Below are 18101 nucleotides of genomic sequence, written 5' to 3'. Positions count from 1 at the left end.
GATGGGTTCATGAAACAGACAGTTAGGTAGAAGAGTGCATTGTCATTGTTGTGTAACACAATGGCGGGTGTTTTTCTTCTTCTTCCCCTAACCCCAGTAAGTCAGCTTGGTCCCTTTAAAATGTATTTTCAATGGCTAGTTGGTTACTGTAGCTATCTGGTTTACAGGAGGATTCAGAAATGTTCTCTGTCTGTTACCACTAGGCAGGTAGTCAAACCACTAGGCAGCTAGTCAAACCACTAGACAGGTAGGTAAAAATAAATTGTTCTGCTCCTGAACAAGGCAGTTAACCCACTATTCCTAAGCCATCATTGTAAATAAGAAATTGTTTTTAACTGACTTGCCGAGTTAAATGAAGGTTAAAAAGAAATAAAAACTCCCTTCACTGGTGACGACTGTGGTATGTCATACATAGACCAGGCTGTAATACAGCAAACAGAAGTGGAGAACTTCATGTTTCACAGTAGCTCTTTTGGGGGCAGATGGGGGCAGACGGATGGATGGTTTCATGAGAGCCTCTGTAATTACAAGAGTCAGTGAATTGTAGTGAGATAGACGGTCTGTGGAGGAATATTTGATCCATGCTTCAGAATTTACCATCCTTTATCCCTCCTCCATCTTTCCCTCTCACTCCTGCTCTCTCTCCTATCTCCTGCTCTTTAACTCAATCAGCTAGGGCCTGCCCCAGAGAAATAGCCAGCCATAATTACTGTTATAACTCAGACACACAGAGAGATCTCTCATCTCTCACTCCTTCAGTTCACCATTACTAAAACCTAACTCTTTCTCTCACTCTTTCTCTCTCACTCTTACATTCTCTCTTTCTCTGCCTTGCTCTTATACTCTCACTCTTGAACTCTCTCTCTATTTCAAACTCTCTCTCTCATGTCCCAATGTATCATCTCTGTTCTTCTCTTGGTCACTGAGACCCCCACTCCCACTCCCTCTGTTGTCTTTTTGGCACTGCTATGGAGCCTCTCTTTTTCACAAATGAATTGTCCCCCCACCCCTCCTCGCCCGCGCTGTAACCGTTAATAGTACTGGGGCTTTATTCCAGGCCCCTGTGATCCACTGCCCCTATCTCTGGCCTCACAGCTATGAGGAGTCAAACGTTGAAAATAAACAATTATTGCTCTGTGCTGCAGGACAAAGGAGCTAAAACTGTTTTCCCTCTCACCCATATCCCACTTCATCCCCTAGTCAATGGCTGCCATTCATAGAGTCTCCATGTCCAGAGCAAAAGAGGGGAACAGTGTTTGTAAACTACCCCTAGTTTACAAACACTGCGGGGCAGGAGACGGGGAAGGGAGAGGGAGGGAAGGTTGGAAGACATGAGAGGACGGAGGGTGGCAGAGTGGTTAGAGCAAGGTGGGTACAGCTGCTCCAGAGTGATGGGATTGTCTGGCCATACCAATTTGGGACGATCCCTCCTCCTCTCCTCCTCTCCTCTCTCCCCTCCCTTCCTCCTCTTTTACCCAACCAATCATCCCTCTCTTTTCTCCAGAGCTAATGTGCTGTGTGAAAGAAGGAAGAGGGCCTTTGGGGCTCACCTGATTAAAAATAATCATCGTCACACAGCTTTGTGATTGAGTTTAGAGGCATGAAGGGAGAAGGGGAGAGAGAGAGAGAGAGAGAGAGAGAGAGAGAGAGAGAGAGAGAGAGAGAGAGAGAGAGATGTTAACAAATATAATAGGATAAAAAGATAGAAGCCAGTGAGCCTGTAGTAGATGAGATAACTGTAATTAGTGTAGAGAGGAGGGGCATGGGAAATATGAAAAGAAGAAACAAAGATAGGAAGAGAAAAATAAAGAGAATGTGAGACAGAGAGAGAGAGGCAGTCAGGCAGTCAGGCAGTCAGACAGACAGACAGACAGACAGACAGACAGACAGACAGACCAAGAGGTCTAGTGGTGGATGTTTGTTGGTGTACTATAAGGTAGTTAAAACATGCAGAACAGAGTAGATTGGGCCTTGAGGCTGTGTTGGGGGATCATGGAGTTATGGATGTCTATGGGCAAAATGTGGGTAGTTTGTATGGTATTGTGGGGAATTTGTGTATTGGGTGTACCAAGTATGTGTGCATCAAATCAAAATCTATTGGCCGCACAAACATACCTAGCAGATGTTATTGTAGGTGTAGTTAAATGCTTGTGTTCCCAGCTACAACATTGCAGTATTAACTAACAATACACACAAATCTAAAGAGCAAAAGAATGGAATTAAGTAATATATAAATACTCCGGAGTATGCAGTGCATATACAGTGCCTTCGGAAAGTATTCAGACCCCTTGACTTTTCCACATTTTGTTACATTACAGCCTTATTCTGAAATGGATCAAATACATTTTTTCCTCAGCAATCTACAAACAATACCCATAATGACAAAGCAAAAACTGTCACGCCCTGATCTGTTTCACCTGTCCTTGTACTTGTCTTCACCCCTTCCAGGTGTCACACATCTTCACTATTTATCCTCTGGGTATTTTATACCTATGTTTTCTGTCTTTCTGAGGCAGTTTGTCTTGTTTGTCAAGCTTACCAACATTCATCCTGTCTGCCTTGACCTGTCGTTTGCCTGCCCCTGGCATTACAATAAACATTTTTACTTCACACAGTCTGCACTTGAGTGTTACCTTGATCCCTGATAGTACGAACTTGCCATGACTGACCCAGCAGACTTGGACCAGCTCCGCAACGCCATCTCCTCCCAAGGAGCCACCATTGGTAGGCACTAGGAGTTGCTTCATGGTCTGATGGAAGGGTTCCAGGCCATGGCCGAACGTCACGACCTGGCCTTGAACGCATTGCGGGAGCTATTCCGTGGGTTGCCTACTAGTCAGCCTACCACGACGGTACCCTCCCAGCCCCTCTGTAACCCGGCTGGTAGCAGTGCCGTCACCCCGGTTTCCCGGGAACCCCACTTACCTCCTCCGGAGCGCTACGATGGAGATTCCAGAACCTGCCCGGCCTTTCTCTCCCAGTGCTCCCTCGTTTTGGGGCAGCAGCCTTCTTCGTTCCCCTCGAAGATAGAGTACATTATTACGGTGATGTCTGGGAGAGCACTCGCCTGGGCCACGTCAGTGTGGGAGCAACAATCCACCATCTGCCTCAGTTTAGAGGTATTCGTGGAAGAGGTGAGAAAAGCTTTTGAGGATCCGGTGTCCGGGAGAGAGGCTGCCCAGAAGTTACTCCAGATTCGGCAGGACTCCCTCAGTGTGGTAGACTATGAACCTGGAAGTTACTCCAGCTTCGGCAGGACTCCCTCAGTGTGGTAGACTATGAACCTGGAAGTTACTCCAGCTTCGGCAGGACTCCCTCAGTGTGGTAAACTATGAACCCGGAAGTTACTCCAGCTTCGGCAGGACACCCTCAGTGTGGTAGACATTGAACCTGGAAGTTACTCCAGCTTCGGCAGGACTCCCTCAGTGTGACAGACGATGCGGTGGAGTTCCGCATGCTAGCAGAGGAGGGTACCTGGAACCTGGAAGCGCTGTTCGACATGTTCCTGCACAGATTATCGGAAGAGGTTAAGGATGAGCTTGCAGCCCAAGAACTACAGACAGATCTCGACTCACTCATCGCTTTAACCATCTGGTTCGATGGCCGGCTACAGGAATGTAGGAGGGAGAAGAGGTTCGATTGCGGTCCCAATCACTCACTCAGGGATCCACCTTGCAGCTGATGAACTCCGGAAGTCCCCGGCGTCTACCTCCTCGAGAGGATCAGAGCTTGCACGAGTCCCTCCAAGAGCCTCCGGAGACTGCCAATTCACCTCTCCCTGAGCCGATGCAGCTCGGCAGGGCTAGGCTGTCTCCAGAACGCGTAAGCAGACTTGAGACCAGAGTTGTCTGTATTGCGTTACTGCAAGTCATTTTGTGTCTGCCTGTCCCTTCAGGTGACCTAGCTCATTCGTTGGAGTGAGTGCACTGGCGGGTCTTGAAGGTGATTGTTCTTCTCCCCTTAGTCGCCCCCTCTCAAGGTCACCCTGCTCTAACCAGTCAAAGTCTCTCCAGGTACTCATCGACTCGGGGGCCGATGTGAGTCTCATGGCTGTTACCCTGGTGTCTGAGCTGGGCATCCCCACTCAACCCCTCTCCATTCCCATGGGTGTTGGAGCGCTGGACGGGCGCTCTATAGTCCGGGTAACCCACCAGACCACCCCCGTCAACCTATGAGTGTCGGGGAACCACAGTAAGACGATCCAATTCCTGCTGCTGGGTTCCCGCTAAAGACCTCCTGGATCTGGCCCTCATCGCCGACTTTCACCACCGGCACCCCAGTCAACCAGGCACCCCAGTCTATGCAGGCTCCTGTGGTATTGGGATTCTCTTGGCTCCAGCGACACAATCCCTCCATTGATTGGGCTACTTGTACCATCGTGGGCTGGAGCCCGTACTGCCACAATCATTGCCTGAAGTCAGCTCTGCCTGCCCCGGGATGTCTTCCTGGGGGCTTGGAAATTGCCCTGGACCTCTCCGCCAGCTCCGCAGAGTGCCAGGACCTCCAGGAGCGGTTCAGTAAGATCCGGGACACTTCGCTTCCGCTGCACCGGCCGGTATCCAAGAAGGTCAAGCCTGAGGCGCTAGCACGCAGCTATAGTGCCATGGCTACATACCCTGAAGCCAAGACCTTTCCCCCCCGCTCCAAGATCATTAGCCCCTCTGCTGTTCGTCCTCTGTTGCCCCGTACCCTCTGTATTTTTCCTACCTTTCCTGTGTCTGGAATCAAAACCATGTCTGACTGCCCCTTGTGCCATCCCTCCCCCATGTCATCGATGGCCAGCCATTGTACATGGTGAGACGCCTCCTGAGGGTTCGATCACAGGGCAGGGGTTTCCAGTACCTGGTCAACTGGGAGGGTTATGGCCCGAAGGAGAGGTGCTGGGTTCCCGCTAAAGACATCCTGGCACTCCAGTCAACCAGGTGTCCGCCCAGGTGGCACGCCAGGTGGCGTCCCAAGCGGAGGCGTACTGTCACGCCCTGATCCGTTTTACCTGTCCTAGTGCTTGTCTCCACACCTCCAGGTGTCACCCATCTTCCCTACTTATCCTCTGGGTATTTCTACCTGTGTTATCTGTCTGTCTGGGGCAGGTAGTCTTGTTTGTCAAGCTTAAAAGCGTTCGTCCTGTCTGTTCCTTTCTTTTCCCTGCCTTTTTCTCATCTTCCTGGTTCTTGACCCTTGCCTGTCCTGACCCTGTACCCGCCCACCTGACTACTCTGCCTGTCCCTGACCTGAGCCTGTCTACCATCCTGTACCTTTGCTTCACCTCCTGAGCCTGCCTGATTTGACCTGTCGTTTGCCTTCCCCTTGTGTTACAATAAGCATTGTTACTTCACACACTTGGGTCTTAACTTGATTCCTGATAGAAAACAGGCTTTAGAAAAATGTCACATATATTTCAAATGAAAAACGGATAGCTTGTTCACGTAAGTATTCAGACCAATTGCTGAGACTCGAAATTGAGCTCAGGTGCATCGTGTATTTGATATTATTATTATAATATTTTTTTTTGCGGGGGAGGGTAGATCAGATGTAATATAGCAGATAGATTGTAGCTTCCATCAATTAAATTGTCTGCATTACCTAAAATCCACCCATATATTTTTTTGCAAATATATACACTGCTCAAAAAAATTAAGGGAACACTAAAATAACACATCGTAGATCTGAATTAATGAAATATTCTTATTAAATACTTTTTTCTTTACATAGTTGAATGTGCTGACAACAAAATCACACAAAAATTGTCAATGGAAATCAAATTTATCAACCCATGGAGGTCTGGATTTGGAGTCACACTCAAAATTAAAGTGGAAAACCACACTACAGGCTGATCCAACTTTGATGTAATGTCCTTAAAACAAGTCAAAATGAGGCTCAGTAGTGTGTGTGGCCTCCACGTGCCTGTATGACCTCCCTACAATGCCTGGGCATGCTCCTGATGAGGTGGCGGATGGTCTCCTGAGGGATCTCCTCCCAGACCTGGACAAAAGCATCCGCTAACTCCTGGACAGTCTGTGGTGCAACGTTGGTGGATGGAGCGAGTCATGATGTCCCAGATGTGCTCAATTGGATTCAGGTCTGGGGAACGGGCGGGCCAGTCCACAGCATCAATGCCTTCCTCTTGCAGGAACTGCTGACACACTCCAGCCACATGAGGTCTAGCATTGTCTTGCATTAGGAGGAACCCAGGGCCAACCGCACCAGCATATGGTCTCACAAGGGGTCTGAGGATCTCATCTTGGTACCTAATGGCAGTCAGGATACCTCTGGCGAGCACATGGAGGGCTGTGCGGCCCCCCAAAGAAATGCCACCCAACACCATGACTGACCCACCGCCAAACCGGTCATGCTGGAGGATGTTGCAGGCAGCAGAACGTTCTCCACGGAGTCTCCAGACTCACGTCACGTCTGTCACGTGCTCAGTGTGAACCTGCTTTCATCTGTGAAGAGCACAGGGCGCCAGTGGCGAATTTGCCAACCTTTGTGTTCTCTGTCAAATGCCAAACGTCTTGCACGGTGTTGGGCTGTAAGCACAACCCCCACCTGTGGATGTCGGGCCCTCATACCACCCTCATGGAGTCTGTTTCTGACCGTTTGAGCAGACACATGCACATTTGTGGCCTGCTGAAGGTCATTTTGCAGGGCTCTGGCAGTGCTCCTCCTTGCACAAAGGCGGAGGTAGTTAATGCAAATAAAAATTAATGCAAATGAATTACTTAAAAATCATACAATGTGATTTTCTGGATTTTGGTTTTAGATTCCGTCTCTCACAGTTGAAGTGTACCTATGATAAAAATGACAGACCTCTACATGCTTTGTAAGTGGGAAAACCTGCAAAATCAGCAGTGTATCAAATACTTGTTCTCCCCACTGTATATATATATATATACATACATACATACACGTACAAATATAAATACATAAATACAGTTGTAGTTGGAAGTTTACATACACCTTAGCCAACTACATTTTAACTCAGTTATTCACAATTCCTGACATTTAATCCCAGTACAAATTCCCTGTTTGAGGTCAGTTAGGATGACCACTTTATTTTAAGAATGTGAAATGTCAGAATAATAATAATAGTAGAGGGAATGATTTATTTCAGCTTTTATTTCTTTCATCACATTCCCAGTGGGTCAGAAGTTTACATAGACTCAATTAGTATTTGGTAGCATTGCATTTAAATTGCTTAACTTTGGTCAAACATTTCGGGTAGCATTCCGCAAGCTTCCCACAATAAGTTGGGTGAATTTTGGCCCATTCCTCCTGACAGAGCTTTTATTTTTATTGGCCAGTCTGAGATATGGCTTTTTCTTTGCAACTCTGCCACGAAGGCCAGCATCCTGGAGTCTCCTCTTCACTGTTGATGTTGAGACTGATGTTTTGTGGGTACTATTTAATGAAGCTGCCAGTTGAGGACTTGTGAGGCATCTGTTTCTCAAACTAGACACTCTAATGTACTTGTACTCTTGCTCAGTTGTGCACCGGGGCCTCCCACTCCTCTTTCTATTCTGGTTAGAGACGATTTGCGCTATTACTTAGGCCCAGAAGCTGAGATATGCATATAATTAGTAGATTTGGATAGAAACACTCTAAAGTTTCTAAAAATGTTATAATAATGTCTGTGAGTATAAAGGAACTGATTTGGCAGGCGAAACCCTGAGGACAAACCATCCAGGGGAAAAAAAAATATCATTGTGTTTCACAAAAGTTTTCAATTGAAAGCCCTATTTAATAGGAACCTGGTTGCAATTCCTATGGCTTCAACTAGATGTCAAAAGTCTTTAGAAATTGGTTGATGTTTTTCTTTTGAGGAATGAAGAAGTGAAGTTCTTTGTAAGTGTCACTCCATGTGGACTCTGTTTGATGCTCCTGAACTGGAGCGCACTTCACATTGTTTTTATCCGGTATTGGAAACAGTCTTAAATTGTATTGATTATTTACGTTTCAGGATACCTGAGGTTGGATTAGGAACGTTGTTTGAAATGTTTGGACCAAGTATACAGATAACTTATTAGATACTTTGTAGTCATGTTGGGCGAGTTGGAAACAGTGTATTTCTGAATCAAATGCGCCAAATAATTGGACATTTTGGGGATATAAAGAAGGACATTATCGAACAAAAGGACCATTTGTGATGTTTCTGGGACATTTTGGAGAGCCAACAGAAGACGATCTTCAAAGGTAAGGCATTTATTATAGCGTTATTTCTTGACTTTTGTGTCGCCTCCTGCCTAGTTGAAAATTATTTTCATGTGTTTGGAGGTGGGGCGCTGTCCTAAGATAATCACATGGTCTGCTTTTGCCGTAAAGCCTTTTTGAAATCTGACACTGCGGCTGGGTTAACAAGAAGTTAAGCTTTATTTTGATGTATTACACTTACAGTATATTTTTGTGAATCTTGAATATTGATATTTCTGTAGTTTGAATTTCACGCTCTGCAATTTCTATGGATGTTGTGAAATTGATCCCGCTAAAGGGATTACCGTGCGAAGGGATCACGAACAGGTAAAATTTTATCGTTTATTTACATATTAGGGTACCTGAGGATTGATTAGAAACGTGGTTTGAATTGTTTGAATGAAGATATTTGGTCACTTTTAGGATTCCTTTGTATGCATGTTGAACTAGTTGAACGGGTGGATTACTGAATCAAACACGCCATCTATACTGACTTTTTTGGGATATATAGAAGGACTTTATCAAACAAAACGACCATTTGATGTTTAGCTGGGACCCTTGTCATTGCAAACAGAGGAAGATCTTCAAAGGTAAGTGATTTATTTTATCGCTATTTCTGACTTTTGGGACGCCTGTGCTGGTTTGGAAAATGTTTTTAATACTTTGTGTGTGGGGTGCTGTCCTCAGATAATTGCATGGTATGCTTTCGCCGTATAGCCCTTTTGAAATCTGACAAAGCGGCTGCATTAACAAGACGTTAAGCTTTTAAATGAAGTAGGAAACTTGTATGTTCATCAATGTTTAGTATTACGATTTTGTCATTTGAATTTGGTGCGCTCCAGCTTCACCGGATGTTGTCGATTTTGATCCCGATAACGGGCTAAGAGGATTTTAACACCATCCATATTGGATTTCTCTTTTCCATATATTTGTCATCTGTGCTGTGATGTTTCACAAAAGTTCTGAACCTTTCTATTCTCATAGTTTCTACAGATTGTAAATTGAAAATAAAATGTTTGCTAAAAGTATTATTACATTATTGATCGATTGACTATGACTTTTCAGATCGCCCAGTAGTGCTATCTGCAGTGTCAGCTCCAGGTAAATGTTGCAATTTTTCAGCCATTCTATCATGTTTCAGGGAAGACCCAAATGCAGACTGTGTCGAAGTAACAATGTTTATTACAGCTACAGAGGCAGGCAAACGACAGGCCAAGGAAGGTAAGGGTTGATAATCCAGAGTAGTGGGGCAAAGGTACAGGACGGCAGGCAGGCTCAGGGTCGGGGCAGGCAGAAAGGTCAAAACTAGAAAACAGGAACAACCGAGAGACAGGAACAGAGGGGAAAATGTTGGTAGGCTTGACAAAACAAAACAAACAAAAAGAGGGGGGTGGAGACAATCACAAAGACAGGTGAAACAGATCAGGGTGTGACACCATCACTAAAGGACACCAATAATAAGAAGAGACTTGCTTGGGCCAAGAAACACGAGCAATGGACATGAGACCGGTGCTGCTGTTCATACAAAGATTTGTACATTGCTAGACATGACCGCCTTGTTGACTTGATAGCCAGAGAGGTGAGACAAGTAGTCTCACCAAAAGAAGCATAAACATTATTGTGTAAGGGGAAGCTGATTTGATGTTGATGTGTTTTCCTGTGTGTCAAATACACCAGATATTTTTGTTGTTGGGGGAGGCCAGGGGGAGGAGCTCATTTTGGAAGTGGGCTGCTCATTTGACAGCTACATAGAGAAGGCCTTTGCAGAGAAGCTGCTTAAATACCAGCCCCTCGTGGCACGCTTGAACAGCCTCGAATGTAGTTGCAAGCTGGTGGCGCTGACATTTGGCAGTCTCAGCCACGTACATAGGTTTGCAGTGTGTGGCCTCCAGACTGCGGGCCTGACAAAAACTAGGGTAAAGCAATGGACTAGGTACTACTCTGTTTCAGCTGTCATGGCCAGCTTAGCAGTTTGGAGAATGAGGTGTGTGTGTGTGTGTGTGTGTGTGTGTGTGTGTGTGTGTGTGTGTGTGTGTGTGTGTGTGTGTGTGTGTGTGTGTGTGTGTGTGTGTGTGTGTGTGTGTGTGTGTGTGTGTGTGTGTGTGTGTGTGTGTGAGTACTTGATAGTCAATGCAGGTTGTCAGTCCAGTTCAAGTGTTCAGCAATCTGATGGCTTGTAACTAGAAACAGTCTTAGAGCCTATTGGTATCAGACCTCATGCTCCAATACCATCTGCCCAACAGTAAGGGAGCAAACAGCTCGTGGCTGTGGTGTGTGGGGTACTTGATGATGTTGCGGGAATTCCTCAGGCACCATTTCAAGTAGATGTCCTGTATGGATGGGAAGACGGCACCAGTAATGTACTGTGCATGTGTGTGTTTGTTCACACAGCTGTGTGTGCTCCTTCACACCTCTACTCTACTCTACTCTACTCTGCTCTTCTCTCTCGCTCTCTCTCAATTAAATTAAATTAAAATGGCTTCATTGGCTTGGGGAACGTATTTTTACATTGCCAAAGCAAATGAAATAGATAATTAACCATATAAAATGAACAGTAAACATTACACTCACAAAAGTTCCAAAGGAATAGAGACATTTCAAATGTCATATTATGGCTATATACTGTGTTGTAAATAGGTAAAGTTCAAAAGGGAAAATAAATAAACAGAAATATGGGTTTTATTTACAATAGTGTCTTTTCATCACTGTTTGCCCTTTTCTTGGCAACAGGTCACAAATCTTGCTGCTGTGATGGCACAACAAGGTTATTTAAAAAAAATTGTTGGCCTGTGAAATCTGAGCGAAATATGTGTCTCTAATATGGTCATACATTTGGCAGGAAGTGTCACGCCTACTCCCGTTCCCTCTCTCCGATGCGCAACGTCGCCGGTCTACTAACCACTGGTCCTGGCAACCCACATTACGCACACCTAGCAAACATCATTACGCACACCTAGCAAACATCATTACGTACACCTAGCAACCCACATTACGCACACCTAGCAAACATCATTACGTACACCTGCTGCCCATCGTTATGCACACCTGGACTTCATCATTACCTTGATTACTAACCCTTTATTCAGCCCTCACTAGCCCCAGTCTTTAGGCATATTGGTTTTGTTTACGTTCAGTACACTACTCCTGTTTTGTTTATCTTCATGTTTTTTATTTATAACTCATCTTCTGCACCTGTTTCCTGGCTCTCTGTGTATACGTTATAGATGTTGTACGTTACGTCCTCTGTAAAAAAAAAAATTGCTTCCTACTATAGGTTGTCACAGTGAGCCAGTCCCCCAGCCTACCCAGCTGTCCACCCCGATCAGCAATGCCCGACATTTCCATTGAGATGCCATGGCTTTTACTCCAGTGCTCCCTATTTTTCACCTATCAGACGGGAGCCCCCACCACCGAAGTCCAAGGTTGCCATGGTAATTTCCCTGCTGACCAGATGGGCGTTGGAGTGGGCTACGGCTGTCTGGGAGAGAGGAGAGGAGGAGCTGGGTTCCTATGAGAGGTTCATGGCTCTGTTCAGGACGATCTTCGACCATCCTCCAGAGGGCAGAGAGGGAGGTGAGCGACATTTCCAACTCCAGCATGGTGCTCACCTTTCGAACTGTGGCAGCCTCCAGCGGATGGAATGAGCCAGCGCTCCGCACTTTATTCCACAGTGGACTGCTTGAGAATGTCCAGACAGAGTTGGCATGTAGAGATGACAACATATCCTTGGATGCTCTCATTGCAATGGCTATCCGTCTAGATAACCTTCTTCGGGAACGCCAGTCTTCTCCTCGCCATTCATCTCCCTCCTTTGACTGTCCTGAGGCAGAGTCTGAACTCATGGAGGTAGGGGCCACACACCTCTCCATGGCATCACCGGAGACAGCTGGGGCTCTGTCCCTATTGTAGCCAGGAGGGGCACCAGCTTCAGCGGTGTCCGGTGCGTCCCAACCCGGGGTCCACTAGAGCAGAGCTGCGGCCCCGTGACCTTCTGCCTCCCAGTGTAGGCGTGAGTATTTCATTATCATTTTCCTCCAAGCCCTTTATGGTTCCTATTTACTGGCTGGATGTCAAGTGTTGTCTCTACAGCTTTAGTGGACTCTGATGCTGCTGGGAACTTCAACGACCAGGCCCTCGCCTCGTCACTGAACTTAACTTCATACCCGCTCTCCTCCCTTTTTCATGTCCAAGCCCTGGATACGTGACCATTGGGATCGACACAATTACACACATCACAGCACCACTCCTCCTCACTGTGGTACCCACGCACCAGGAAAGTCCTCCATTCCGAATCACCACCACTGCTGTACATAAAGTCATCCTCGGCCACCTGTGGCTCCAACTTCATAAACCCACCATCTACTGGTCGAGTATTAGAATCATTGCCTGGGAACTAGGATGCCGGAGAACATGCTTTCTAGCACCCTATGGTTCCACGTTGGCGGAGTGTCCTGTGAGTGCCCTCCAGCCTATCGATCTGTCCTCCCAAATCGTTGGCCCCGTGTTTTGGGACATAGATGTGGACATTCACCAGGCTCTGGAGAGGGAACCCGCTCCTGCTACCTTCCCTGCTACCTTCCCTCCAGAGCGCATCTACATCCCCACGGTGGTGAGAGATCAGCTGTCAACCTGGGCACACACATCCCTCGCTGCTGGACACCCAGTTATCATCCATATATCCAATCCCTCGCCGATAAATACTGGTGGCCCACCTTGGCGCAGGACGTTGCCCACTATGTCAACTCATGCACCGTATGTATCCAATCCAAATCTCCTCCCCACGCTCCAGCAGGGAAGCCTCAGCGGCCATCTGTCCATAGACATTGTAACTGATCTCCCCGTTCTGATGGTTTTACCACTATTATGGTCATTGTTGACAGATTCTCTAAATCCTGCCGTTTTATCCCTCTCTCTAGTCTACCTACCACTCTCCAGGTTGCTGAGGCACTATTCCAGCAGGCACTGGCCTTCCGGAGGACATTGTTTTCCGACGGTGGACAGCCTCAAATCCGGATATCGGCTTCAATTCAATGGGCAGGTGGAGGGGAACAACCAGTAACTGGGGAGGTTCCTAATTGGGCCCGGTTCCTTCCCTGGGCAGAATACCCCCAGAACTCACTTCATCACGCCTCCATCGGGTTGACTCCCTTCCAGTGCATCCTGGGATATCAGTTGGCTCTGGCTCCATCTACTCCGAGCCAGACCAAGGCCCCTGCAGTGGATGAGGGGTTCTGATGCGGAGAGGAGGTGTGGAACGCCGCCCAAGTGAGGCTCCAGCGTGCTGTCCGCCGTTAGAAGGATCAGGCGGATGGCCACCGCAGTGAGGCTCCTGTGTTCCATCCTGGTGATCGCATCTGGCGCTCCACCAGGAACCTCCCACTCCGCCTGCCCTGTTCTGCCGGAAGCTGATCCCCCGGTTGTAGGACCCTTCAAGGTCCTCCGAAGGGTTAATGAGGTAACTTACCATTTACAACTGACCCACCAACTTCCTAGTCCCCTTGCTGATGCCGTCCCCCACGACACCCCTCCGCCTCCCCTGGACATATATGAGTCCCCTGCATATGCCGTCCCTTCTCAACATCATATTGGTCGGCTTCATTACCTCGTGTATTGGTAGGACTACGGCCCAGAGGAGCGCTGTTGGATTCTGGCGGCCGACATTCTGGACCCCAACAATGTCTGGGATTTCTATCTCCGCCGTCCGGACCGGCCCACTGCTTGCCCTCTGGGCAGTCTTCCTGTCCTGACGTCCTTACCTTGATTACTTCCCCTTCATTTAGCCTTCAGTAGCGTCAGTCTTCAGGCAGTATTGGTTTTGTTTAAGTTTAGTACGCTACTCCTGTTTTGTTTATCTTCATGTGTCTTATTACTATACTCACCTTCTGCACCTGCTTCCTGATACCCTGCATATATGTTTCAGGAAGTTAGGAAGTGCAGTTCAGTTTCCACCTCATTTTGTGGGAAGTGTGCACATAGCCTGTCTCTCTCAATAGCAAAGCTATGCTCACTGAGTCTGTACATAGTCATAGCTTGCCTTCAGTTTGGGTCAGTCACAGTGGTCAGATATTATGTTCAGGGGCCAAATAGCATTCTAATTTGCTCTGTTTTTAGAAGGTCCTTCTTGCCTTGTCTCTCAGATCGTTCACAGCTTTGTGGAAGTTACTTCTGGTGCAGATGTTTAGGCTGAGGTATGTATAGTTTTTTTGTGTGCTCTAGGGCAATGGTAACTAGATGAAATTTGTATGTGTGGTCCTGACAACTGAACCTTTTTTGGAACACCATTATTTTTGTCTTACTGAGATTTGTTTTCAGGGCCCATGTCTGACAGAATCTGTGCAGAAGATATAGGTGCTGCTGTAGACCCTCCTTGGTTGGGGACAGAAGCACCAGATCATCAGCAAACAGTACACATTTGACTTAATATTCTAGTAGGGTGAGGCCAGGTGCTGCAGACTGTTCTAGTGCGATCGGCAATTCATTGATATATGTGTGAAAGGATCAACGCAGGAGATGAGAAGGAGGTACAGGGAGTGAAGGTTTAATAACTGACGGCCATGAAACAGAACAGGAACAGCATCTGGACAGGAACACATAAAACTTAATACGGACACAGGGAACACCAAAGAGGAACAGACAGATACATAGGGGCAATCAACCACGTGAAGGAATCCAGGTGAGTCCAATGAGCGCTGCTTTGCGAAATTATGGTGACAGTTGCGTGTTAAGATGGGTAGCCTGGTGCCCCCGAGCGCCAGGGAGGGGGAGCAGGACTAGGTAAGAGAGTACCCCTGGGCGAGCCACCTGGTACCATCTGGGCAAGCCGGACAGGCCAGGTGAGGCGTGACAGCCTGACGATCCCGGTGCGGCATAGAAGCCCCATGGGCCAGCTGAAGCTTGACATGGGATGGAGACCCTCCGAGCCAACCGGGGTTAGGAAACCTCTCGAGCCAGGTAGGGCATGACAGCCCAACGAGTCAGCTTAGGCACCCCCGGTTCCATCGGTGGCAGAATCCAAGCCCGACATCACAAACAAAACAAAAAAACTAATGGGCTGGCTGAGGCATAGGAACCAGACAAGCCGGCTGAAGCATGACATGGGATGGGAACCTGCCGAGCTAACCGAGGAAAGGAAACCTCTCGAGCCAGCTAGGGCATGACAGCCCGACGAGCCAGCTTAGACTCGCCATCGGCGGCGGCCCCGGGGTCCGAGGTCACCAACAAAACAAAACCCTAAAAAACTCCCTGATGCTTCTTGTAATGGTGTCCACATTCTGAAAGGATTGACGCAGGAGATGAAAAGCAGGTTCAGGGAGTGAATGTTTAATAACTGACATGAAACAGAACAGGAACAGCATCTGGACTGGAACACATAACAATAACTAATGCGGACACAGGGAACACCACCGAGGAACAGACAGATATTCAGGGGCAATCAACCACGTGAAGGAATCCAGGTGAGTCCAATGAGCGCTGCTGTACGTAATGATGGTTACAGGTGTGTGTAAAGTCAGGTAGCCTGGTGTCCTCGAGTGCCAGGGAGCAGGCATGACAATATGTTGAAGAAGGTGGGGTTCAAACTGCATCCCTGTCTCCCCCCCATGGCACTGTAGAAATAAATGTGTGTGTTTAATGCCAATTTTAAGCACACACTTGTTGTTTGTGTACATGGATTTTATAATGTCGTATGTTTTTGGACATATATTTGTATTTGTATAGCAGACCCTCATGCCAAATGGAGTCAAAAGCTTTTTGAAATAAAACAAAGCATGAGAAGACTTTGCCTTTGTTATAGTATGGTTGTTTGTCAATTGGGGTGTGCAGGGTGAATACTCTCTCCCTCTCCATCTCCCTCCATCTCTTGCTCTCTCTCTCACTCTCGCTCTCTCCCTCTCATGCCCTGGTGGTAAAGTTAAAACACACACACACAGTCACATTCCCTGACTACCAACCTGCCAACCACTATACACACATCTACCCGTTGTCATGACTCTCTCCCCTTGGTGAGGATCAAAGGCACCAAATCAGCTCAGCACAGGGCTGACAGTTATCCAGACCCACCCCCACCACACCACAGAGGAAGGGGGGAGTTGGGCAGGTTTTATGACTTAACGCCAGTCGTAAACATTCTCTCTCTTGCCCTGCAGTATTGAACAAAGGAATGGGCTGTGTGTAGAGAGAGACTCTTGCCTAATAACTCTAACATCAAAAGATTGGACATTGGAACATTAGTTTTGAAATCCAAACTTTTTGAATGGTTAGTGGGGATCCAAAAAGAACAGTAATCATGTCATATCATGTATTATTTGTGATGTCATTAAGACAGGTATAACAAGATAACTGTAACTCTGAACATGTACATGTCCTAGTTTGCATCTAAATGTTGTACAAAATAAATTATTAAGTATAAGAATACTTTTGTGAAGATAGAAATGTGATTTTAGCCTTCTAAATGATAATGGCTTTTCATATAAACCTGGGCCCGGTCAGCAACCACGCCCACGTGAGCACAGACATTGTGTCTGGTCGTATTCTCGCGGGGCAGAAATCTCAGAGATCAATTGGTAAACGCTGATTTACCACCCCGAGATATCCCTGCACAATGTCTATTTGCACCCCTACTGGATGGAAACTACAAGTGTAATGGCTTTGCTCAATGCAATGGCACTTGTAAATGAAGATCCTTCAAACACCCCAAAACAGGGAAACAGATCCCAATCAAAGGTGTTATCACGTGCTCCACTAAGGCATAAATGTATCTTATAACTTGTCCTTGTGGTGAAAATGATGTGGGTAAAACAAAGCGCGAATTAAAAGTACGAATTTCTGAGCATCGTAGCACAATTAGGTGTAAAAACTTGACTAACCCAGTTGCGACCCACTTTTTGGAAGCAAACCACTCGATTTCATCTCTTCGTTATATTGGCATCGAACATGTCACCCTCCCTAGGAGAGGGGGTGACCTCGATAATTTATTGTTAAAACGAGAGGCTGCCTGGATCTTTAATTTAAAGACCCTTGCTCCCTTCGGTCTCAACATAGACTTGATCTGAAGTCATTCTTGTGAATTTGCTATTGTAAATGATTGTAGCCAAATTGTATCTATGATCGCACGCTATCTATAAATTATTATTTTTTAATGCTATTTTAATATATATGAGAATTAACCAATGATATCAGGCCACACCCGGCCATGATTACAGACGCTTGTGTGTCTTTTGACACTATATCAATGAGTCACCCTTGCATTGTCATTATACCCTGATGAAGACAGCTTGTCTGTAGAAACGTTGGACATAACATTTTTGCATCTGAGCTCCTAGGGTGTGTGCGGCTCTCCATTATTTTTCAAAGACATTATATCGACAGGACAGAATGCCCTCCAAGGCCAGAGTACTTAAAAGGACTAGCTGAGAATTTAAGTGCAGAGTAGAGAACGTGAGGACGTGGTCCACACATTGAAATGGTTGACAGAAAATGGTAAGACCCTCTGAAACTCTCGACGAGTGAAGAAGGTGAAGACTAGACCAACCATTCACAGTCTGGAGCTGGGTAGGAAAGTCTAGGACAATTGACCAAAGACGGTAGGGAAGAACAGATCCTTCTCACCACTGGGTGTCACACCTCTGATGCATCCATTCTAATGAACATTCCAAGACAAAGAGCCATACAACTAAGAAGGACATTGTGACCTCTGATGGACAACCAGAGATTTTCATCTAACTACTCGCCATAGACGGATCGAGTGGTTTCAACAGAGAGACAACAGCGAAAGACATCTATGCGTAAATACATGTTGCATTTATAATCCAAATGAGAGGTTGTTAGGTTGCTAAATATTCTGACTACGGTGAGCATTCCAAATGTATGTACAAGAAGTTGACTCTTTGTCTCTCCCTCTCCTTACATACCCCTCC

The sequence above is a fragment of the Oncorhynchus mykiss genome, chromosome 5 (assembly GCF_013265735.2).
Source record: "Oncorhynchus mykiss isolate Arlee chromosome 5, USDA_OmykA_1.1, whole genome shotgun sequence".
NCBI classification, from domain to species: domain Eukaryota; kingdom Metazoa; phylum Chordata; class Actinopteri; order Salmoniformes; family Salmonidae; genus Oncorhynchus; species Oncorhynchus mykiss.
The sequence above is the reverse complement of the archived record's forward strand: the minus strand, read 5'-3'. Positions refer to the sequence as shown.